The following is a 27440-nucleotide window of genomic DNA, read 5'->3' as shown; positions in this document are numbered from 1 at the left end:
TTAAATTCAGGAGAAAAGTCGAGTAACATCAATAGTAAAAATATATTGGAAGGGAAACCCCTCAAAAAGAAAATTTGTCCGAAACATTTCAAGCTTTAAATTGTACCAATTTGCCTTACCAGTTTAAGTCTAAAATTTTAACTTTCTTCCTGCTGAAAACGCTAGAGAAAATCTTGGGCATGCACATTAGGTCCGCAGCGCTTCCAAGAAGCTTGCAAAAAGCGCAGCACGCATATCACATCAGTAGAGACTGCACTCCATACACTGGTATTCAATATCGAAAGGACTCTTGAATACAAGGAATACGCTCTTAGAGCATTCTTGGACATTTCTGGAGCGTTCAATAACGTCTCTACGGAGTCAATTCTGAACAGTATCCAGTCAGTGAATATTGATCCTGCTATACATCACTGGATCAGAAGCCTCAATAGCCAAGGAAGTCTGTAGAAATACTCCGCCAGGTGGAGTGCTATCTCCGCTTCTATGGACATTAGTGATGAATATACTTCTAAGGTACTTCGACGGCAAAGATAATGGCATATGCCAACGAACTGGTACTAAACCAGCCACCTATAGATCAGCGGGACAGCTACTGTCTGCAGGAGTATTTATATACAGAATGCTCTTCGGGAATAGCTCGGTGGGAAATGTCGGTTTGGGAAATACTGACTACATGAGTCCACTTTTTCGCTGAGAAAAAGGATAGTAACCTCGTATCACATATCTTCCAGCAGTGTCTTAGGAAAAACATCAATAGTGGACGAGATTGCGATGACTAACACCCGAAAACGTAAGCAACATTGGGAAATCAATGTATTGATTATACGATTATCTGTATAGCAGCATGGTAAAAACAATCAGAATTCGATGAAGCGGCTACCTGGGTGCAAAATTGCAAAAATCATTGCAATCGGAAGTGCACAAAATTTCTTTTGGCACTTGATAGAAGAGACTGTAGGAACATGATCGGATTACTAACTGGTCCCCACTGTCTATTGGCGACGCATGCCCGCAAAATGAGGCTGACAGATCAGGAAGACTGCAGAAAATGTCTTGAATAAAGCAACAGGAAAATAATAGTGTAGGCATTGACAAGATCAGGCTACACACAGGCTTCTGGGGTCCTCAGGGTATGATACGCTGGTAAAGGTATCGATAGTGAAGCCGCATAGTCTGTTAAAATTCGCATCAAGTGCAGATATACTAAAGGATGATTACTTCTCATGGGGCTAGTAACTAAACTCCATCTAGTACCGCAAAGGATCAAAACTGGTCTATGTATGGCTCATTGGCCAACCAGATTAGCTAACCTAACCTGTACTTTTCTGAATATAATAACCTACTGATCAATATAACAAACACATATACACCCGACCACGATCAAATATTGAGGCATCAGTTGCTAAACGCTTCCCGTATCCGATTGGCACTAGATGTATATATATTCCAAACATACTTACTTCTTAACTTTGCAAGTTATACGACGCCTTAGTATGCTACACAATTTCATTTGCCACAATTGCATTGTCACAATAAGTCATACAATCCACAAATACAGCTACACAATCTAATAAAACCAATTCAATTTCTCGGTAATGTCATTCACTCCGGCCATGAATGTGCTCCACTCAGCGTGGCCACGTCGTCCTCTGCGCTTAACTCCACTTCACTTCATTTTCTTTTCAATTCATTCTGCGTTTCATTTTCTACTTCAGCTCTTCCGCCATGCAATTTGCATAAATTATCCTCTTCCTTACGCTGCTAGTTATCCTTATCCGTATCCCTATCTACATTTCCACATTTCTTACATATTAATGCTGTCGAAAAATCTTTTTGATGCCAAGTTCATGCCAATTTCCACAATTGACCCGCTCGCATTAGAAAAAGTTGACAAAGGCACCGAAAACGAAAACTGCCACACCAGTTTCCGTGGCGAAAGCATCTGCCCGTTAGTCCGTTGCCTCGGCTGCAGCCCGCATTTTTCGTATTTTTCGCATTTTTCGCATTTTGACTGTCACAAAATTGTAGTTGCAAACTTCGCCATGAATTTTTGCCACTTTTTATGTGTTCGGTGTATTTTTTAAAGCTGTTTTTGCGTCAACTATTTGCTTGAAGGACGGTCTCTGCGGCTTCGTTGTCGAAAGCAGTGAATCCCGGCGGTTGAAGCAGCTAGCCACCAGTCTCGTTCACATTAACCAGCTTTCTATGTTGACTTTTTGCGCGTTTTTCAATGCGCTCTCGCTCCTTAATGCAATTACAAATAATATCCGTTCACATTTAGCTTTGGCGCTTCAAGCTTAATTTTTGCTGTTGCTTTTTTTACCTAGTTAAGCTGAGCTTATCTCATTTTTCGCGCATATCTCACGCTTGTCATCACAATTTATACAAGATTTTCGCATTAATCCTTTTTCGGCGTGACATCTTCTCTACGTTTGCTTGCGGCGGGTTTCTTGGAACGCAACCCTTTTAATATTTTAGCTTATTTGCCATTATCTCCCCTATGGCCCGCAGTGTTAATCAAGAGCTTGAAGTGTCACAATAAATTTTTTGCTTTGCGAATTTTAACAAATATCACATTAATCCCATTGACTCTACGTAAATTTTTCAGCTTAACGATTTTTCGACAAGTGCTGAAAGTTTGGTAGAAACTTTTTCTTGAGCTTGTTATATGTTCAATACTTAAAATACTATGCATATCTTGAAAAAATACAGATAATTTGAACGAATTGATCTTGGAGTTACATTTTGGTGCTTTCGTTTGAGAACTGCTCTGCAGCTGCTGTAATATTATATCTTCGCTGTGGCATTATTTTCTTCATTTGAGAAATATAGTTTGACATCAAACTAAAGTTTTCTATACAATTATATTATATATGCCAATGTATCATATAACCCAACTCGCCACTTAGCAATATTTTATAAACCACCTTTCTAAACCATATTTAGCCTTGCCTACATTTAGGCATTCTGTGAAAAATTTTAGCCAAGTCACACACTTTTTTTTGTTGATAAATCGAAAAAACAGCCTAGGTATACAAAGTGATAATCTAATAGGTCAAAGTAAAGACAGTAACTGAAAAATAAAAGCTTTTAATGCTTTCATCATTCATCAATAAATTTTAATCAAACATTTGCCTCTGAAGAGACACGAAGGCAATAACATACAAAAAACCACAACTCAATTATTTTACATATACAATATAAATCATATAAGTTCTAACCTGCTTATAAGTGAAGCAATATTTTATAAATCATCATTAGACGAAACAAATTTAGCCTTGCCTACACTTAGGCGTACTATGAATTGTTTTAGCAAAGTCAAATGCCCTTTTTGCTGTTCATGAAATATAGAGCAACATTAGAAATACAAAGTGAAAGCAAAATAGGTATTAATAAAGACAGTAACTGAAAAACTAAAAATTGTATTGCTTTAATCATTCATGTATGCTTTTCAAAGTCTAAAAATTAAGCTTTCTAAATTTTTTTTTTTTTTTTCAAAAATTTTCCTCTGCAAAAGCCATGAAGGCAATACCATTAAAACAACCTCAATACAATTATTTTCCATATATAATAGAAATAATTATTTATTTTTACATCAAATTGTCACTATTCAAATAATTATTACAGATATATAATTTTTTTTTTCTTTGCTCCCTAGAACTTAGTACTAATTAGAGCAACTATTCCTCTCTTTCTAGATTATAATTTTCGTACGCATCGTAGGAAGTTCAACAGCAACAAATTTAAAGGTAAGTTATGTTTCATTACTAATAAAAATTTATAACCCCGATACGATAAGGCGTGAGTAGTAATATATACTACGACAAAATCGAAAATGACAAAAATATTATAAAGAGGGTACCCGCTAGGAATTCCTAGTTTGTTTCTGAATGCAAACCAATAGGTAACTATTAGCTTCAATTATGCGGCAACTTTTCTTAAGGAGTTACATGGATTTCCTCAGGTAAAAAATAGCATCTTTTAACAACTTTTTTCTAATAAAAATGAAATATTTTATTACATTTTTTTTATTTTAACAAAGAAAGTCTGAAATTTTTGGAAAAAGTATTTTAACCTCGGCCATTGTGACCCCTTGGAAAAAAGATGCGCCCACGTTGTCAGGATGACTCCTAACAGAATCATCTAACGAGAAAACAGTTATACATGTTTTAGTTAAAACCTTAACTTAAAACTTGAACGAAGATACAAAAGAAAACTGAAAATTGGATTTTTGGCAGAGACATTTTTACAAAAACATGAAATTTTCAGTGAAAATGTCGATTTTTTTTTTTTCAAATAGTTGTAATTGAAAAAAAATCCTTTTTCACAATCTTTAGGAATTGTATTTCAAAGACCTGTGTACAATTTCATGAAGGTTGGTTGATTAGTTCTCGCTAACCGGCGGTACACTTAGCCTAGCTAGCCTCGAGCGCACAAGTTCTCAGAGATGTTCAAGAATTTAATAAGACAATAAAAAAAATTGAATTTTTTGAAGGCCCTAAACCTATATAACCCCTTAACCGTTAAACTAAAATGAACTAAAGCTTAAAAAGTTGACTTACTTAAAGTTTTCACGACCGTACGTAAACAGGATACTTCAAATACCCCATAGCTAAGAGGTCTGTCGCAAAATTTTCCTTCATATTTGTTATTGTAAATTTGTACTTTAAGTTTTCGGATATACCGTAAAATAATATAACTTTTGAATATAAACTTCCATGGTATTTATGTCTTTTTCTGTTATATGTTTTTTTAATCTAAATACCTAGATTATACCGAAAGTAGATTTGTAACTTTGACATCTGGTTTGATAGCTATCCCACTAAGAAAGTCCATACCTCTAATATAATAATTTATCAGCCCCCAGTAATGTTCATATTTGTCAGAAATTGTATAAAAAAGCAAAAATGTAAAAGTTGAGGCAAGCGCTAAACGCACTTTACCACAATTCTTCACAAACCTCGCCAGGCACATTTAACTAACAATTAATTGTAAGTTGTTGTGGTTAAATGTAATTCAAGTACTTGTAAAACTCCAAAAGAAAAACAAATACTTGTATTTAGATTAATTGCAGTTACATTTTTTTTAAGTTCTATTTAACAATTTTTTTTCCCACGATTTTTTTTTTTTTATTAAAGGCTTGTACAGATATATTAAGTTTGTCACGAAGTTTGTAGTACCCAACAGGTAACGTGAGTGTCCTTATAAAGTATATTTTATAATATATTTAATTGATCAGCCCATGAGCTGAGTCGACTCAGCCATGTCCGTCGCACTGACAGTCTGTCTTCGAGTCCGTCTGTCCTTGTGTCTGCACGTCTGTATATACTCGAAGTAGTCCCTCAATTTTTGAGATATCGACCAGAAATTTTTCACATGTTCTTTTCTCACCAAGAAGCTGCACAATTCACAGAATGGCCGATATTAGACGACCAGAGTGTATAGCTAACATATAAACAGAACGAAGGGAATCAAGGGATTGTATGGAAAGCTTTGTCATTTGACGCGTTATGCTCGGGGCATTTGGCATACGTTATTGTCTAAAACAATTATGCTATCTACGAAGAATTATGTTATGTTCGAACTACTATAACATATAACAGTCATATAAAGTGACTGCTCAAAATGAATTGAAAAATAATATTAATCAAGTTTCATATATTTTTATAGTATTTTTTGCTATAAAAAATGCACTCGTCAAGGGTATTATAACTAACGCTTTTTTTAAATTATTTTTAATATTTTTCATACAAAAAAAACTAAATAAAAAATTACTTACCACATGAAATGTAATATCTGCAAATTAAATGCCTCCGGGAACCATGAACAACAACAATACAATTAAATATTGATTGTTCAAAACTAACAATAAAAGAAATATGTAACAGAAGTACACAACTAAATATCCGTTACACTAAAAGTTTATGAATGCAAAGGACACTTTCAACTTCTAACAAACAAATGTAAATTTATCTGTTTTGCCGCATGAAAATTTACAAATTCTACAAGCGACAATAAAAAGTGTATTCATATGTGACTAATGCGTGCATAATTTTCGAAAAAATATGAAAATATGCGCTTTGGATTGCCACAAAAAAGGCTCGATTGCATATGTTGTCAGAACCAACGGTATTGTATTAACATTTCATGCATTGATAGCGCAATTAAAACACAGAAAAAAAGCAAAAAAAATACAAAAAATACAAAAATAACAAACAAGTAAACAAATAAGCAAATAGAGACTTATTAAAAAACTAAATTTATGAAAACAATACAAATTGCCGTTATAAATGCACGAGTATGTGTAATGCAGCCTAAAAACCAACGCCAAAACGAAACAAACACGTTTTTATCACTGAGCCTGGAAATTAACAAAAAAAAAATATCATTTTCATAGACAATTTATTACAGCTTACGTTATTGAAAAACAAAAAAAAAAAAAGAACAAAACCAAATTGTGAAAGCTATTTCAAGTATTGCTTATGATTCTCGCCAATTGGCAACAATTGTTTTTTATGCCTGTGTGCGTTTTTCCCATTGCTTTTTAGGCACACTTTATCGCCTTAATATTTTTAAGTGGTTTTTGTGCGGATAAATGCGTTCACTTCAGCATGTGTGTGTGCAAAAACATTTTTTTTAATTTCACTCTTCAGAATTTTGGTGTATGAAATATTGCAAAAACAAAATAAAATATACTAACTCCTTTTTTAGCGAAAATACTTGAAAAGCGTGATATATTTGAAAGGTTTTTTCAAAGGGTTAAAAAAAAAAATATTTTTCTCCTTAAAAATAAAGTACATTGCGTATTCTAATATCCCATAAAATACAAGTGCAACATGGTTAGAATTTGGAAAGTGAATTTCAATTTTGCAGCAATTGCACCCAGCAAAAATATTTAGTGGTGAAATAGTTGATTTCTAATTTACTCTAAAATATCTTCCAATATATAATGGGTCAAAGAGGGAATGTTTTTCTTTTCGCTTCTTCTTCTTCTTGATTGGCGTAGACACCGCTTACGCGATTATAGCCGAGTTAACAACAGCGCGCCAGTCGTTTCTTCTTTTCGCTACGTGGCGCCAATTAGATATTCCAAGTGAAGCCAGGTCCTTCTCCACTTGGTCCTTCCAACGGAGTGGAGGTCTTCCTCTTCCTCTGCTTCCCCCGGCGGGTACTGCGTCGAATACTTTCAGAGCTGGAGCGTTTGCGTCCATCCGGACAACATGACCTAGCCAGCGTAGCCGCTGTCTTTTAATTCGCTGAACTATGTCAATGTCGTCGTATATTCGCTTAGCACTKTGAAAAACTGGTTAATTTCAGAGAGCCTCTCCAAGTATGAGTTCTTAATTATAAACATAACCGTTTCATAGATAGTAGCAGTTAAAATTAGAGAGCAAAGCAATATCACTTGGTGAGGTCTATCGGCTTCAGTTAGTGCCCAAGCACAGCATTATATATTTTGTTGACTTTACCGAAGTATACACCAGGTGTTCCTTAAATTTTAAATTCAAATCCAATATTACTCCTAGATACTTCAGCTGCGGCTGTGAAATAATATCGCATACCCCAATATTGAGTGATACCCTTTGATCCATCTTCTTTGTGCTTATGAACAATACTTCACTTTTCTGCTCAGCCAATTCTAACCTCAAGCTAGCAAATCATTGACGTAGACCATTTGCGCTATCATTACATTTGAGCTGCGGAGATCATCTAGAGGTTTAGCCACCGCTACCATACGCAATTGTTTTCACGTTTTTTGGTTGATGTATTCTTAACACCCCGTCGTCGTCAAGTTTCATAGTAGAAGGCCTAAAAATGAGCTTTGTGGTACTACACTCGATAGAGTAGCTCTTGGTGCTTTTCTCCGCGTCGAATATATATAAAGAGTATTATAGCTTGGCCTAAGATCGCTGTCATGAAACTTAATGTAAAACAATAGTATTAACTTAATATGCATTACCAGAAGTAGTTTTCATGCACTATCTATACATTTTTGCTATTTAGTGGAATTTGACTAAAATCAATTGACTAAATAGACATGAAGATTAACAAAAAATTATGTAAATATTTCTTAAAAACGACTTTATATATAGTCCTGAAAATTGGACTAGGCTAAAAACAACCAAATTTAGATACAAAGAGCAACATGTCCAAAAAATTCCAAAATCAAAATCCAAAATCCAAAAATTGCTTATAATAAACTTGCGTCACTTCTTCTTATGGTTTTGAGGCAAGAAACGCTGTTATGATATTCAAAAAAGTATAGTACGACACTCTGATTACACAGTACAACAGCTAATCTGGAGGGTGAGAAATTCCAAGTCAGGGTGATGGTACTAGGTCAGTATAGTAAAACCCTAAAAGGGTTTGGCGTTCGTATGTGTCAGTTTTTTTTATGACCTTTTAAATTTTTTTCCTTATTTCCCATGATTTTCCATCTTAACAAATTAATTTTTTCCAATCAGGCGTACTAAATGGTCCAGATATATGAAAGCTGATTAAAAGTGACGCATTCAACAATATTTTCATTGACGCTGAATTGAATGCATGGCAGGTAATCGAAGAAGTAATAAAAGGCTTATTGGGAAAGCATCGTTCTAACAACTATGCTCTTTCTGTCGCAAGGATGTTAAGAGCATTCTTGGAACTTGGTTAATTGATTTATTTATCTTTTTTTTTTTTTTTGTTGTTTTGTTTTTGCCAAGATGTTACAACTAAGCGAAAAACATCAAGATAAAGAAAAAATTTAAAAGGTCATAAAAAAAACTGACACATACGAACGCCAAACCCTTTGAGAGTTTTACTATACTAACCTAGTACCATCAGCCTAACTTGGAATTTCTCACCCCCCCAGACAATAATCCCAAAAATGTTCCATAGTGTAACTGACTGAGCAGAGCTTTCAGCGCAGTGAGAATCAGTTATGGGGTTAGTTTAAAGAACTGCATCCCGATTTTCATTGATAGTTTACAGAATATAAATAAATTTGACTCGGCTACACTTGAAAAATGTAATAGGCGGTAATAAAGAGGTTAGCAAAGCACTAAAAAATTCGAAGCGACATATATGAATGTACCTTTGTAGGCTTTTGCACTACTTCAACTTAAGTTTCTACAAGATAAAATCAAGATTTAACGGAAATAGAAATTTTGAGGGTTCTTCAAAATAAAAAAAGTGCTTCCTTCGCCGTTAAAGGGTTACATCCAGTAAGATGGCCGAAAAAGAAAAAAGTAGATTGTCCAGAATTTTTTTTTTTCACAAAACTTAAATTTATGCTTTCAAGAACGTTTAAACATATTATGGTATCTTTCAACAAGATTTTAGGAGTTAGTATTATTAAAAATATTTATTAGGAAAGGAACTAAAGCTGATCTCCGGGAGCTCCTCTCAAAAAAGACGTTGTGCGGTGACCACTATATCTCTGAACTGGATCCTGTGAAATTAAAAACCAAACAGATTTCGTTAAAGTAATGTTAAGTCTAGTAAAGCAAATCGAAGAAATAAGCAAAATATAATTTTTTTGACCAAAAAGGGGATTCTAGAAAAAATCGGAAATTTCGGCCTTAGGTTTTTCATAAGAAAAAAAACAACATATTTTAAATTACAAAATTAAAAAAAAAACATTCGTCTTTAAGTTCATTTTTTAAGCATGTATTATCTTAGCTCTCCTATTTTACTACTGAAATTCTTTTGCATAACCGTTTCTATTATCATAATAAATGACACGGTCAACTCCCCTCAGACAACTCTCAACAAACAGCAAATGCAAATCAGTTTCTCTCTGTAAATACTAACAATTTGCGCCAAAAAATAATAATTAAATTCAAATATATACCACAAAACACAAACAACGCCACACGCACTTATAAAGCATATTTTTGCGGCAATAATTCACAGTGCGCACACATGCTACACCAACCGAACACTGAAAATATATATGCGAGATATTCACCATTAAGGGCAACCGAAATGCAAACCATTGCCTTGTGGCCAAAAATACAAAACTCCTTCCGGCAAACCGCAAATACAAAGCGAACACACTTAAACATTTGCAACTGCAATTAATATCCCGCACTTTTATGTGTTTCTGTCTCGCTTTTCTTTATTTTTTTCCATTTGTCTGCACAATTTTCAACCACTCACACACAGGCACACAAACATATGTATGTATTAATGTGCCAGCGAGTGCATTTATGCGCAGCAAGTGAGTAAAAACAGACGAAAAACAGCCGTTGCTCTCAGCATCACTCGCATGCAAATCGCAAACGGATAAGCGCGCACCGGCTGTTGTGCCTTGGCATGACAGACACGCAGACAATTACGGCCGCACACACAACGCCAACTCACTAGCTGCCAGTTATGCACACAGTGCCTCTGTCTGTATGTTGTGTGTGTGCCTGTTTGCGTGAGTGCGAGTGTGTGCAAGCATTCATTATCCTTCAGCAATGCAGTTAAAAATGTAATTACATTTTCCGCCGCTACGCCCTAGCAAACAGACAGTTACAACGTTACATGCACACAAGCCCAGTATATACATATGTATGCTCAAGGCACACTCACACATACACATGTATATATACACTTACATGAGAAAACTGCAACTGAAATCACTGGGAGCACTGGAAGCGCATGTGACGCATGTGCGGCATGGGCGAAAAACGAAGTGGTAGAATAAAATGCATACTTTTGTGAATTTCATTTTGATTGTTTGTTTGCTGCTGTGCTTTGTTTGGGCAACCAGGCAAATGCAGTGCAATTATCCTTAAAATGTTTATATACCAAGCAGCTGTGATTGCATGTATGCAGCTTAAAGTTATCCCTGCCGAATGGCAAGCAATTAAAACGCTTCTACATTGCCTGCAGCGTATACACACGACTACCTACACAGATCTACATAACACAACTACATTTGTATGTGTGCCCAACTCAGCATGCCGAAAAATAAATCATTCGTGCGAGTGTGTGTCATTATGTTATATTATAAGGCATCCAAATAATTGCGTTTCATTTGTTTGGCTAAAATGCAAAAGGTACACAAGGCATGAGCGCAACGGATTTGCATTCCTTGAAATTAATTAAATCACTCATACGCCATGTAGGAAGGGCAGATTATATGCAACTAAAACGGCACTAATTCCGTTGCGTCAATTCCCTCTCTCTCCCTCTGTGTTTTTACCGAGATTTAAATTTTTGTTACTACTTGCCACATGCCACACAAAAGTAAACACTGCTTGTATTCGAGGAATTTTTAAACATTTCAAATTAAATGTAATTAATATGCTTTCTAATGCGCATAGAAACTTGCAACTGATAATGCGGTTTAATCAAAGAACTCATTCTAGTTTTTTTTAAGAAAGAATATTTATTTTTATATATTTTTTATATGGAAAACCTTTGCTTTACTTTGTGTATGCACTCTGCCCTTTCTGATCTGAAAATTTAATACGCAAATAGCCTCATAACAAATCTACTAGATTATCTTTTTGATTCTGAAGTATCAAAACAAATACAAATATAAATAGGCGAAGCGTGTGGAAACGCTTATTTTCAAGCTACGACAGTAGTTCAAATTAGCAATAGCGTTTCCGCACTCTTCAGCTAATTATAGAGGTATATTTTTAAATTGCAATAAAAATAGCAAGTATGTGGATACATATTTTCGAACTGATAAATATTTGAATATATTATAATCAGGGTTGCAATGCATTTAAAAAATAACGGAATTGAATCTCATTTCCATAAAAAATTAATATATTTTGCATGGAAACCCGAATTAGGGATTAAAAAAATCTTAATCCCACACACAGTATCAAGAAATAAAAAGTATATTTTTTATACCAAAAACTGAATTACAATTTTATTTTAATTTTACAATTTTATTTTCTAATTTATTTGTAATTTTTAATCCTAACAACCATATTAAAAATAAAAAAGTAAAATTTTAATCCCAAGCATATAATTAAAAATTAAAAAAACAGAATTTGTTTTAGAAGCAACATTTTTTCCAACATCGAAATTAAAAAAAAAAACACTAATTTTTAATTCAAAATTTTTTTAAATAACGGATTTCCTCAGATAAAGCTTTTTTCATTTTTTTCATTTTTTTTTTTTTGTTTTGTTTTGTTTTTTTGTTTGTTTTGTTTGATATAAAAAACTAAATATTTTATAAGAGTTTTTTTATTGAGTTTTATTTATACACTATCAACAAAGAAATTCCGAAATGTTTTTAAAACAGTATTTTAAGCTCACCATTGCGACGCCATTTCCGGTGGCCTCACGCAAAATAGATGCGCCCGCGTTGGCAGAATAACTCTTTACAGGATTATCTAAAATGAAAAAATACTTGTTTCAGTTAAAGTCTTAACTTAGAACTTGGACAAAGAAGAAATCTAATAATTGGATATTTGGCAGACATTTTTGTAATCGAAAAAAAATCCTTTGTCCAAGTCTTAAAGAATTGTATCGCAAAGACCTGTTTAGAATTTCATAAAGATCGGTTGAGTATTTCTTGAGAAATCTTGCCAACCAACTTCAAAAACACAATTTCGAGAAAAACGCGTTTAAAGACGGCGCACTTAGCCTAGCTAGCCTCGAGCTCAAAAGTAATCAAGGCTGTTTCTCCGAAACTAATAAGACAACAAAAAATTCGATCTTTTAATACCCGTAAAGCCATGTAACCCCTTAATATAAAATTATTTTAAGTAAAAAATTGCCGTTTTGCGTACTTAATTGAGTATTGAAGAAGTACTCCTTTTCCCTCATACAAATTAAAGTTGTATGATTCCAAGATAGCCATTATAGAAGATATATTTCCAGTTTATACTACTACAAAACAAAAAACTTCATATCGTCAAAGAAAAAAATTTAGATTTGGTTATAACATGGTTATATGTATATCGGCTATAACGACTATATCTGACCAAGGAAGCTGAACATTTTTCCTACATATACATATGCTTAGAACCATAAAGAGCTGGTTAAGTTAAATAAGTGCCTTCTTGAACTTTGTTATATACCAAATATACACAAGTTTACGTTATTGTACTATATACAAAAAAACATTATGAACTCCAATTTTATTTTCTTATGTGATGTGACTCTGTAAACACCCAAAAAATGGAGTTTGAGACGAATTTCAAGACAATATTTTATCCGTGCGATTCTGTATTGTGATACAGTCTCAAGTCTCTAAATTTGATAGAGACAATCTTTGAGACTTGAGACGATTTTGCTATTCTGTAAGTGACAATCACAAAATCTATTACATTTAATAATTCAGAGATGCTTTTAAACTTGAATGAAAATAAATATGTCGATAACAATAATTAAATTTTCTGTAACATAGTCAAAAAACATAATTATCAATCAAAATAAAAATATATGTTGACTTTGTTTCATAATATTTTCGAAATTTTTGTAAAATTTATTTATTTTTAACCTTTTTGTGTATGAGTTGCTTACAAAATATAAAAAATGACAATCGATTAATATCTATGATGATCTCTATTCAATATATTCAAAATGGCAGACAAGAGTTCTTTTTTGGGTTTTGTGACTCGCTAACTACCAGGTCTCAAATTTGAGGCAATATTTTGAGTTTAAGGCTAGAGACTATTCAGTGAATAGAAAATTGAGATTTTACCACAAAATGTCTCAAATAGAGATTAGAGACTGCTTACAGAATCCCGCTATATATCATATTTAAATAATAGGGCATCAAAATTGCCAAAAAACTTGAGTTTATTCCAAAGCTCACTAGCTCCATCATGCTTATTAGCAATGAAAATAGCGGATATACTTATTTATGTATTAAGGCAAACACAGACTCGCTTGCACGAATTCTAATCGATTACTTTGTTGTTGATTTTGCAAGTACATTTGAGTAGAGAGCAAAGTGAACAGATAAATGGCAACTAATAAAGCAATGTCTAAAGTACCTTCAAGCCTACAAATGTAATAAAATTTCTTCATCATTATCCGACTAACAAGCCAATTAAAAGCCTTCAATACTTGAAATGTGGGCTTTATGAGTTCTACAATTTTAAAGTATATTATTTTCTATCTATCACAATTATCTACATAAACATCGAATGCAATCTTAATTATTTTAAAATAGAAGAAGGAAAGTTAATAATTTTTGTAAAGTAAAAAAAAAAATAAAAACAAAAATTTAACTTCAACAAACTTTACTATGCCATCCAAACTATTTAGTTGCTAAATAACATAATTCACAAACTCTTTACCATAATATAGTTTTTATTTACGCCCTAAGGCTCTATAAGCTCACATACTTTTAATTGCATAGATTTATATTTTCAATATCTATGCGTATCTTTGCATCTTTCAAAACCTGTTAAGTGCAAACCGAAAATATTTTCTCATTTTAATAAAATGCTCCGACAAACCAGTAAATTTTCATACAAATACATATATACATAAAAATATATACATATGTATGTGATTACCAAGTTTACTTCTAGTTGCGTTACTTTTCATGTATTCATTTCCATTTGTAATTCCATTTTCATTAGCATTTCCATTACTCACTCCTTGGAGCAAAATTACGAGCGCTTGTTAGTTTATTTGCATTGTCTTAAATTATTCATACGCCTGGTTACGTATACGCCATGTCAGCGCAATGAATATCACTCGGTGAGCGCATACACAGGCACACTATTGCTAGACAAAAACACTGATAAGTAATTGTTTCACAGTACACTACAAAGCTGCTTGTTAGTTGTCGCTTCACAAGCTCATTTGCATGCACACACACACACACACACACAGGCACAGACACGCATATGCAACATAATTCACTTCATCCACTCGGCGTAAGCCGGCAGCTCAATATTTTTTGCCTTTGCCACTAATTTAATTATAACTGCAGCGTAATAATCGAGACAGTGGCACTTTGCTCACATTTTGAAACAATGAACGCACGTTTGTGGATTTACACACAAATACATACACGACTTTTGTTATAATACTTGCTTGTTGAAAGGGATTTCCAATGCCACGAAATAACGCTGTATCAATGTGTGTGTGTGTGTGCGGATCATTGTGCGCGTGTTCAGGATGATAATTATATAACTTACTGTGTAGTGAATAATCAGTTAGAGTCTTGCCTGAAGTAAAGTCTTTTGGCAAGTATGCTGATAAGCCGGCAAGTCTGTCTTAGTTACTGCTAATAAGTTTGCGGATTTACTGTTTGTACTTACATGTATTTAAGTGTATATTTATTTGCAATGTTAAATTGCTTCTTATTATGTTGTGTAAGCACATATGTAAATTCGGTTATGTTACACTGGATAATTGTAAGTTTACCTTGTTCTATTTCTAAATTTTTTTTCCATCATATTTGGAACGACATAATATATATTAACTGCATAACAATATCTGAAATGAAATATGACATTCTTGCTTAGGGAAATTATAACACGCATCTTTAATTTATTATTTTTTTTTTTATTGGAAAAAGCATTTTATTTAATAAACAAATAAAAATAATGTGTACTTATGTACATTTATTTATTGAATGTAATTTTATAATGGTTGATTCGTTTTCAAAAATTTAGATTCTCTCCAATAGGTTACCGAACTATTATAGGAGGACTTCGCTCCGAGATAAACCCGATTAAATTTATATAGGGCTAATTACACTAAGTTAAAAAATCCTTGCCAACCTGCTTATGTCTCCGAAACTATTTGTTGGATTCAAAGACGGTCGTGTAAAAGACATACCTCGTCCTGTACGACGTTCGACCTCTTCAAATGCTCAAAATTTAAAAAAGGGAAGAATATGGTCCTCGAAATTCGGCAGCCAAGTGGTATGAAACGCGTTGTTGCTCGACCCTTTCCGAAAAAGCTGAATATTCAAAAAAAAAAAAAGTACCTTAAAAAGGTAGCTTTGGATGCTGGATCGTGCGAATTCCGATTCTCCATTCATGGAGAGCATTATAATTGTTGATGAGACATGAGTTTATGGGTTTGACATGCAAACAAGTCAACAATCATCGGAAAGGAGAGAAATAAAAGAGCTGAACCAAAAAACTACGTCAAAGTTGCTCAAAAATCAAGCTGAAGCCATAGACTTTTTTGATATTCATATTTTGGTGCATCATAAATTTGTTTCGGAGGGACGAACGGTTAACTAGAAGTTCTATTTTGTCATATTGAGGCGTTTGTGTGAGAACAGTTGTTAAAAACGGACGGAATAGTGGAAAAGTAATTGATAGATATTACAGGATGATAGTGAATCATCGCATCGAGATACGATTATGACCGAATTTGAAGCTAAAAACGCAATGAATACTATCGATCAACCACCGTGCTTACCAGATTTGTCTCCATGTGACTTTTCTGTTTCTTGAACTGAAAATCAGAGAGATAAAACAAAATTCTCTGAAGGAGCTGAAGGCCATCCCAAAAAGTGCTTATAAAAAACTTTCGATGACTAAAAATAGTTGGCACGATAAAATAAATATTAATGCATGATTAAATATTTTGGTTTTATTTGCAATTTCAACGTACTTTTCACAATGCTTGTCATTTCTGGACTCTATTTTTCAAAAAAATATTGCCTACATTTGGGCTAAATAAAGAAGTTTTTCTACTTTTTGGCAAAGCGCTTTTGTATTAATCCTTTTCAGGCTATTAAGCTACTAAAATAAAGCATTTTCTTTGGATTTTACTTATAAAATATTCAGGGGAATAATTTTCTATCATATGTTCGTAATTTGATGACATTTCAAATTTGCGTTTTTCTGAGTGTTGTGTTAAAAAAAAATTTAATTCTTATTTATTACCAAATAGTGTTTTATTATATAACAAACTACAACTTGTTCACTATTCTCTTGTTCTATTCTCTCTGCTACTTGTCTTGTTCAGTTACCCATCCAACTTTTAATTTACAAAATAATACTAACAAAGCCTCAACAGCTGAGTCAACACTTTCTGGTTCTGATTTTCATTAACAAATATTTTTTTATCTGACATCAGGCTAAAAGTGAGTCCCACCTTAAACTTGTATTAGTTGTATGTGGTCTAAGCTGTAAGAGAATTAACTCAAATTAACTTAAATTATACATATTTTTATTATTCTCAATTACATCGAAAAACTACATAATCACAGAGAGTCTTTCAACAATACATATATATTCAAAGAGCTAGGAGTGTCTCTCCAAACATTGTGAAATGTTTTTACCATTTGTGCCAACTAGAAATAACAACCAACTGAATATGCAGTAGTAATTGCCTTAAAATGCAACAGTAATTGTTTAAAATCTCCATAATCTTTATCAAGTTTTTGTGCACAACGCAAATTACCTGCAAATTGTGTATGTGTGTTCAAGAGCTTTAGTTTAATTATGAGAAATTCGCTTAAGCACATCACTCTTGGTAAATTTGTATTGGTAAGTAATATTTTGGTCAGCACAATTTGTTCACTTATATATAAAATAAGGCAATACGTTTGGATGCTGTTGCTGCACAGTTGAGGCGTGCTTGAGGAAGTACTGTAAAAAGCACATCAGTTCCGGAATATCATTAATTGTGTCCCTCTTACTATTTGTTTGTGTATATATCTCAGCCATTGCACTATTTTTCAAACAATGCTTAGGTGGAGGGAGCATGCTGCCTATGCCATTAATGTATGCAAAAATTTGTAACGGCATGCAAAATGCATTACAGTGCGCCTAAATATATGCAAAAAGCTAGAAATGAGCGCATGATATAGGATTTTGAAAATATATGCGTAAATGGTGCTCAAATTGCACTCAGCACATATATATTTTGTTAAAATGGAGTGCTGCAGTTAGAAAAATAGTAAGGTTTTATATATCATATTTTTTTATAAAATCAATAAATACACCTATAATTAAAAAGAGGCTTTGAAAACCTTTCATAAGCTTGAAAACTATTTCGAATATTTTCCAAGTTCAACGAGGACTATTGAAAAACAACCACTTCAGTGGTAAATAATGAAAGAATCTATAGTACTATATTTTCACACATGCCAATAAAAATTCAGATATTCTCAAAAGACCAACAACAACAAAAACAAAGTCCCCATTTTGGGTAGTGTTGTTACCTCAGACTAACTTTAACTGAGTTTAGCTTTCCTTTCAACATTTCCAGTTCCTCTGTCAATCATATAACTTCCCGTTGCAAAGTTTTAGGAGTCCAGGTTTTATAATATGGTCTTATTTGTATATCATAAAAGAACTTTTACGTATTTTCCGTCTATGTCGCATGGTTTTCGAAATCATTTTGCTAGTTATGAGCAGTCAAATTTTACTAACACCGTTGAAGTATTGCATTTTTTTTCTTCATTTTAAGCCTAAAGATAGACTAAGAAAAATTAAAAATAGCCTTAGCATTACTGTTCCGTTGTCAAAGATGCCTGAACGCTAGTTTATATAGAAGTACTAGAAAAACTTTTTTAAAAACTCATCTAAATATTAAATGCTTTAAGCATACAAATTTAAAACTGCCAACTCTACTCTTCAATTCGCATATTTTTTTTTTTTTAATTCAATTTTTTTCAATTTCTCCAACTGTATACACTTGCATTAATGCACTCCAAACGAACTCCATAACGTGCAACCACACATGCGCATTCACACACACACAAACTGTTTGCGAGCAGCTCCGCATATGACATTTGCGGCAACTAAAATGCAAATATTTCAAATTCAAAATACATAATAGAAAGCATACTAAGCATAATGAACCTGCGCACGCGTAAGTGCATGCCAGTATTATCGCACTGCACTCACGCACGCACTCACACGCACGTCTTTTTGTGCATGCACTTAAGTACGCAGCAGCGACCTGCCACACGACCCTCTATACGCATTTGCGCCTCAATTTATGCAACTGAAATCTAATTTTCATGCAATCCGCTGCCGAACGGCTTTCAACGCCCCCCACAATTTTCCGCATTTCATAGTATTTGTGCAAATGCATGCTAAAAGCCATTTCTACGCCATAGCTGCGCCTATTTCATATTATTTGCGTAAATTTATGATAGCAACTATTTCGGCGTAATTCCAAACATAATTTATTCGAAAGTAATTTGCAGCATGCAACATGTGCCAATGCGAAATTTCCGGCAAATAAGCTTAAGTGGCGATAAATTAAGTTTGAAAATTTTCTACTACCAAATATAGTCATTATTTATGTGTATAATTTTTAATGTGTAAATAACTAGTATTTGAATTTCATTTTCCTATTTCAAGACTTTTGTATTTTGAACAGAGTAAATGTCAGAGATAGTAATATAGAAAAAATATCTTTTCTCCCCAAGCATCTTCTTACTTGCTTGAACCTCCGATATCAGGTCAATAAAGCATAAAGCTGCTATACAAACTGAACAGTTTAAAGTGGTTATATGAAAAACTTTTTCATTTGGCTAGATAGATGGATAGATATATCATGGAATTTGGTTTAAATTATTGTCTAAAGCAGCGGTGCAATACCCGAAGAAAATGTTCAAATCGGTTCACTATAGCATATAGCTGCCATACAAAGTGGTCACTCAAAATTAGGTTCTTGTATAGAATTTTTTTTTATTTCACAAGATAAGTTAACGAAATTTGGCATAGGTTATTACTATCAGCAGCGCTCCAATCTCCGAACATATTACTCATATCGGATTACTAAAACATATAGCTGCCATGCAAACTGACCAATATATATAAAGATAATAATATTTTTTTAACCTCTATGTCATAAGAAGAGCACCCGTGCATGGTATTTTAGCTTCGGACCAGAAGAAGATAGATTTTTTTGTTTTTAATGTGTATATAACTTAAATATTTTATATTTCTTTCCAATATTTTTCTTTATTAAATAATCAACTTATTTTCCCATAACTGGACATGAGAGCTATAACCACAAACGCATAAATTCATTGAAAACGAGTGTCTGCAGCACCTCACTGCTTTCTTCGATGCTTCACTCAGCCACGAACGTACGCACACTCATTCACACACACACATAAACACCAGCGCATCGAGCGAGTTTAATAAAGGAACTCAAGTAGCCGCGTAACAGCCCGACCCTTCAGGTCAGCCGCAGTCTACGCTTTATATTTATTGTGTTGTGTTATGAAGTATGCTGGTGGCTACACCGCAATGCGCAACAACAACAACAGCAAAGCCAACGCATCAACGCTCACTAAGTGCTGGTGAATGCCGCATAGTACGCGCAGCTGGAATTCACTGAAAAAGCGGCGATGCTGCCATACTGTTGCTTTGCATTCCTAACACATTCGCGTCGGCAACGGCTGCGCGCAGAGCGCGGCAGGAAGGAACGCTGCTGCTGCTGCTCGAGACAGCCGAGCAATGCGAATACGAGTTTATGGTCGCACTGTCAGTTGTCGATGTGCACTCAGTTACTTATGTGGATAAGTGCTTTTAAAAAATTCATAAACGTGCCCATCGAAATGTCTGCCTCAATGGTGGAGCGAACGAGCTAACGAGCGAGAGCACCATAGCTGTATAAATAAGCAAATGAGAACACGAGTGAATGGGGGCGCCGGTGAGTGGTTGGGCAGAAGTGACTGAGGTTGGAGGCAGGTGGTGAGTGGGAATGCTGTAGGGCGAGTAAGAAAGCAATGAAAGTGGGGGTGGGGATAAGCGAATACTACGTTGGCAGATGAGTGAGTATTTGTATACATTTAAGCGAGCGCACGCACAACGCAGTTGGCAATCAGCCGACAATCGGACAGGCAAACAATCGCCACCTCCTTGACACTGCAATGCCTGACAGCACCGACTTGCCACACCGGCAACGCATCGGCAGTGGCAACTGCAGTGTTCTACTGTTCGGTTATGATTATTTCTTACTACGGCCAACGCTTGCTACCCGCGCATTTACATGCATTTCATAATGCTCTATGTTGATTCGTTATTGTTGTTGTTAATTGTTGTGCGCTTGCGTGTGTGTGCGTTTTTGTTATAAGTATTTATATGAAATGCGTTTGTGGCAGAGGAAATGCATTCATTTCCGCTCTGCTACGCAGCCATAACAGCGGCTACAATAGCAATAAGAACAATAAATGCTTGTGAAGTTGCAGCGTCGCACTGAAAAGCGATTTCCAGTTAAAGCGTTGATGCATGCTGCGGTTGTGCTATATTCCATTGCATTTTGTTTTGTTAGCTTTTGACTTTTGTTGTTCTTGCTTTTGTGCTTTTTTGTTTTTGTTTTTGCTTTCTCTCACCACTGCGCTACAAATGCCACGCGCGTTTGGTTTAAAGGCGCTGACATTTGCAGGCGCGCCCGGCCAAGTGCCGCAGGCTTTGTGCTCGAAGCTAAGAAATCGTGTGGATATATCAATTTTGTGCGAGAAATGCCTTCGCACCACTTGCCGAAGAACTTTTAAAGGAGGATGAGTAATCGGTTGTCAATGCAGTTGCTTGTAGCATGTATGTTATTGAAAGGCCTTTATTCTGTGTTACCAGTTGGGTGCGTAATAAGCTCGAAGGTTGATGAGAGATCGTGGTCATAGAGGGGCAAAGCAAAACTATATTATTATTCTTCAAATAAATTAGATAAAAGAAATAATTTTGAGATTAGAAAATATTAATATATGAAATTGTTTTCTTTTAATATTTAAATTTATCTATACGTTTTCTTCGTACTATCAGAAATTAGAAAAAATTAGATAATAAAAAAAAAAATTACAGAGTTTTATTTAATTGTATAAAAATCTACTGTAATTCAAAATAGCAACATACAAATAAAAAGTTCATTGAAACCAAGCAGGGAGGATCTGCGCTCACTTCAAGAATAACAGATTGGACACTCACGTCTTTTAATTACTTCTTTTTTGCTGTTGTTTCTGAATTTATAACTCCCCATTCTTCATTAAACACTAAATAATAATGCACTGCCCAGTTTTTATCTAGTAAGGCCCATAAGTGTTCAATTGAGTTGAGGTCAGGTGTTTACGGGAGTGCAGGAAGTTGTTTTATATATATTTTATATGTACAAATTACGTGTCCCGTTGCTCGTTAGCGATCGTTTCCTAAACTAGTGTACCGATTTGAGCAAAATTGAACGCACTACGGAAATCTCCATTAACCATGAAGAGCTTTCGAAAGAGTTTGTTTTTTTTTTTTTTTTTAATTGCGAACCACAGAAACAGGGGAAATACGAGTCTTTTTTGTTTTCAAACTCCACCACTTTGTAAAAATTTTGTTTTTTTTCAAAAACGTTTCGTATCGCGACACTTTTACTCTTCACCGGTTTCGCATAGATCTTCATTTTAGGTCACGTAAAAGATTTATATTCTGCACACCAGTACAAGCCATTGTTTCATCAATATCTACTTCGCCGACCTGCAGTTTTTTTAAATTTAAATTTTTTTTTTCTTATATTATTTATGTTTTGTATTCTTAGAATATCAATAAAATGGATATTCAAAATAATTTTTTATTTTTTTATTGCGTAAAAAAAAAAAAATTCGGGCTTCTAAACCAAAATACCCCCTTAAGTGTTCTTTTGCAAAGGACATCCTCTTAAATCGACTGACTGTCGATATGTTGGGCTTTCTACGTACCACTATGCCGTGAAATCCAGCACTTTTCAGAATTTTTCGTACAGAATATGGACACAACGTCTTTGAGAACTTAAGTTCTATTTGATTTGCTGTCAGTCAAGGCTGACACTTCATAAGAGTGATTATGTTGCGTTCTTCTCTTTCAGTTGGTTTCTTTGAACGTACAGAACATGACTTGGACTCATAACATTTTGTTCGCTTGTAATTGTTTATTACCCTCTGGAATGAGGAGCACTGTCTTTCAACAAATTTGGCGGTTTCTCGATAACTTCTATTATTTTGCCACAAACTAACAATGACTTTTTCTTTAATCAATATATATTTCTTTTCGTTTTTAATCCATAATTAAAAGAAGGAGGTGAACGCAGACTTTTTCTGCGATGTGTATATCGAATATATTTGAAAAAAGTATCCAAAAATTTTATATTGATCCGGTAAATAGTTCTGGAAATATCAGTGTATTTGGAAGAATTTTTAGCTTACTGTATTTGACTCCCAAAAGTTTAAGAAAATTTTTCTCGGAACGTAATTTTCAGAGTCGATAGTGAAAGTGTATACGATAGGGCCCACTGAGTTTTTACGCGATTTTCTTAGATATATTTGTGAGGTAGTAATTGCAGAAATAAAATTGTTGATTTTTTAAGTCACTACAAGTGCAAATTTTTTTGCAAAAAAAATTTTTTTTTCTTGCCATTACGTCAAAAAATCTAATCTCTTTTACACGTTCCGCGATCATTATCTGCATTGATAACAATAATCTATAGTAGTAATAATTTTTTTATTTTTTTTTTGAATTTTTTACTTTTTTTGAATGTAAACGGTTGTTTGACTTCCAAGTGGATATAACCACTTATGTTGGTTGAAAGAGTTACTCTGTGATTTTTTTCGCATTATTAAATTTTTATTTATTATTTAAAATTCTTAATTCTCCCTGACATTCCTTCATATTTACATAAATTAATATTTAAGTACATACATACTATATATAACTGTAATTCTAAACTCTCATTTTTATTTTCGCACCCCCACTCATGCAATTGTGGCATTCATTTCGTTGCTTAGTGATTTAATTGTGCAAACTGCATTCCACCCATTGTTGCCCGACCCAAACCGACAACGGATGCATTACTCAATTACTCACATACACACACGCAGTTTCCTCTTTTGTATTCACATTCAGCACGCATGTGTGTGAAATAATCATAAAACTTATTGTAAAAACATTCGCATTTATGCAGCGCATCAAATCCTGCATTATGAATTCATTTTCCAACTAAAAATTTATATTCTCGCTTTGTTTAGCGCAAAATACTACAAACAGTGTGTGATAAATATAAATAAAATTCGCATTAAGCGCCTTATGCTGTATTTGCATGGACTAATTGGCGATGTGAAAGTAATAGTGGGGATAAACAGTGCAAAATATTAGCTGGTACTAAAATAAATAAATAAAAGTGAAATGAGCTGCCTTATTAAAAGATGAAATTACCTAAAAATGTGTGTGATATATATACAAATAATTTTAGAGCTTCTTTAAATMCAAGAGAATTTAATTAGTTGTGGAATTTCAATAAATAGAGGATAAAAAATAAATGACTGACGAGTTTATAATGTAAAGTGATATAGTGTAAATTTAAAATAAAGGATTGTAGTTCCTTTGGTTCACGTTTTTTATATTTTTTGAATAGTTTGCCTTTGAGAATAAAGACTTATTTAAAAATGTCTGTTTTCGAAAATTTCTTTTTCTTCGATCTGAACCAATTTTTCGGAGATTGCATAATTATCTGAGATAATAACACGGACATGGCTAAATCGAGCTAGCTCACCATGCTGACTAGATCAGTAGTTTTACTGAAATCATCTTTGCAATTTGAAGATGAACTTGAAGAAGCTTCATACTACAGGCTATTTTACAACATCGCTAGGTCAGCGGCCTGCTTATTGCATTGTGCTGCTCTTAGAATACCCATAGCGCATTAGGCCGTATCAGCGCTTGCCGATAAAGTTCCTCGGTTCCCTGCAGCTGTATAACTCGTCATTAGGTTTTAGGCAGTGAAGGATTACAATATCTAATAATCATCCCAATTTAATCTGCGGAGAAAGATTTGGCTGGGAGCCAGTTCTGAGCCCGAGTTTGGGGTGAAGGATCTTCTTTGTCCATGGCTTTCAATCTAGTCTCTTTCCACACCTCCAAAAAAACAAAAACAAAAAAAAACACCGAATTCCCTTTCAACGCTTTACCGAGTGAGGCTTCTTCTTAAGTGACCTCCGACGCATGACTGACGTTTGAGACACGTCCTATTCAGTTACCTTATTAACATTTCCTTCTCTCAGCACCTTTCTAGCACACTCAAGCGAACTCGCTTACTAAACAGATGCATACCTGCTCCGTCTGTCTGTCACCGTAATGTTCAATAATTTCGGCTGCCAAACGTCGATCGAATCGTCCTTCAATTCTTGTTACCTACATATTTTTCTTATTTGTTGTTTGTGAAAAATTCATAGATATATTAGTACCGCTTGTTGTCCAATTAAAATTACCTAGGTTACCCATACAAGGCCAAGGCGGGGTTAGACGCACGCCTTTATGAGTCAATATGTTTAGAGGACAAATAATACAGATAATTTATAGAGTCTCCGACGTATGCTTCTAGACGTTCTTGGCAAACTGAATATGCACTGTTTAAGCTATAAATATCCTAGGGACAGAGCAAATCTCCTAATAATACTTAACAATGATATTTTCAACGAGAAATTTATGATTAAGCATCAATAGTTTACTGTTTTGTATTGAAATTTGCATAGCAACTCTGCGAAAATTAATGATTTCGGTACAAAACAATTGAAAATAATAATGCATATTTCTGTGCTGCCGATCGTAAATCATATTATCAGCTGGGCGAGCGTTCATTTCCGCTAAACCGCAGCCAACTTCGGTCCCACATACCGACCATGCAACTGACCAAACAACAAAAGCGGTTAGTTCGGACGAAAATATGTACATACAAATACAGTTATTCAATAATAGCGATATAAATTAAAAACATATACAAACAAATATTTTAATAAATATAAATGTTAATAAATATATATGTACAAATGTATATGCATTAATAAATAAATATATCAGCACGTCGACGCTGCATGTCCACCACAACGGTCAGTCACACACGCCCACATTTATTTCGCATATTTTCAACGGTTACTGGACTATATATGTGCGTATGCTCATGTGTGAGTGCGATTACTGTGCGGCGCAAAATAAATGGTAAAAGCTTTTCGATAGTGAATATTAATGGGAAAATTATAAAGCGTGAATGCCTTGGCTCATATGCACATGCATATATGCATATATTGATACGTATGTGCTTGCAAATAAATAAAAATTTGCAACTGACGCTGCGGTCAGCGCATGCAGCATGCGGCGAAGATGCCACATAACTTAAGTGTGATGAAAACATGGCAAAGAAATGAGGAATTTTAAAGAAGGGAAGGCGAGCTCTTATGATGGCATGCATATAAGCAATGAAATATATTGCGAACAACAACAAAAAATAAATAAGTATTAATTACAATGATAATGCTAAAAATTCGGTGATTTGTAAGGGTATCTTGTGCTTAAGGAGATGAGATTATACTTTTGAAAAAACTTATCAACTGAGCTGACTTTTGGCATAAGGATAGAACACAGAGTCATTGCGTATAGAAATAATTTACATATACTTATATAGAAGTAAAATATATGCGCATATGGGTATATGTTACAAAGTCCATCCTCTGCTATCGCGCAATTAAACCAGCAACGGAACTATTAAGCAATATATAGCATACTTACTTAAGAATATATAAAAATTAAAAATATTTATTACTTTTCTGTGAAGTTTTTACTTTTTAACTATTTTTTAATATATACGCGAAAGTAATAAAAATATAAATTCCAATGAAAAATGCATATTTGTCACGGTATCGCTTTCAATGCAAACACATACTCATCCTCTCAGAAACACGCCGTGATAAAAAAGCTTCTACGTGCCTACACATTTAATATGGGTATATAAATAATCGAATGCGCGATTATAGTGGTGTGTAGAAGCTATAAGCGCTTTTGATATATGTCATATATATATATATATATAAGCATATGTACGTGCGCTCATCGTCTATGTCAACGCGCTTGCATTGATAATAAAGCTCAAAGCTCACCATAATTACCACCAACCAGGAATTGCAATAACTGGCAAAGCCTCCACAAACATACCGACATTTAAAAACTATCAAAAATATGAAAATATCGCTGGCATACAAAATAAATTTTTATGTTTAAAAAAATACATAATAAAATAAATAAATTAATATTTTGAAATTTATGGAAAAAAGGAAATCCAATAACCAGCTTTTGGTTTTTATGACCTGTCATAAAACGTGTTCGATTGCCCGCATATGCCTTCGCTGCTTCGTAGATACTCCGTTTGTAGTTGAGTGTGTGCGAGCATAATCATAGCAATCTTTTTGGGGCATCCACAAGTCGTAAATGAAAATTTTATGTGTGTTATTGATTTTTAATTCTACCACACACACACATCGAAAATAGATATATCAAAGCATATAGCATGCATAAATTGTGGACAAAAAAACCAACAAAATGCAGTGGCGTTAATGGTTGGCGAATTTAAAACTGTTTGGACGTGGCAAATCACTTTTTAGTTGAACATTTTATGGCAGAAAAAACAAACACACATTTGAGCGGAATTTTTGTGTGAAAATTGAATACCGTTATGCAATAAAATACATTTTTTATAATAAATTAAAATGAGAAATGCATATATAAAACAAAAAATGTGAGAAAATACTGGAAAAGGGAAATTATGTAATATTA

General features: G+C 34.0%; 1 protein-coding gene across 2 annotated transcripts in view; it reads left to right on the top strand.

Moving 5' to 3' along the window:
- The window catches only part of LOC108970424 (protein toll), a 271459-nt gene that overhangs the window by 163301 nt on the left and 80718 nt on the right, over window positions 1-27440 (top strand). For both annotated transcript variants that reach the window (XM_018935775.1, XM_018935776.1), the window contains exon 6: window positions 3699-3749. The gene's annotated coding sequence lies outside the window, so the exon portion shown is untranslated. The remainder of the gene's footprint in view (window positions 1-3698; window positions 3750-27440) is intronic.

Source organism: Bactrocera latifrons, unplaced genomic scaffold (assembly GCF_001853355.1).
Source record: "Bactrocera latifrons isolate USDA-ARS-PBARC rearing strain unplaced genomic scaffold, ASM185335v1 scaffold_3, whole genome shotgun sequence".
Lineage (NCBI taxonomy): Eukaryota > Metazoa > Arthropoda > Insecta > Diptera > Tephritidae > Bactrocera > Bactrocera latifrons.
This window is presented reverse-complemented; position numbering and strand designations above follow the sequence as displayed.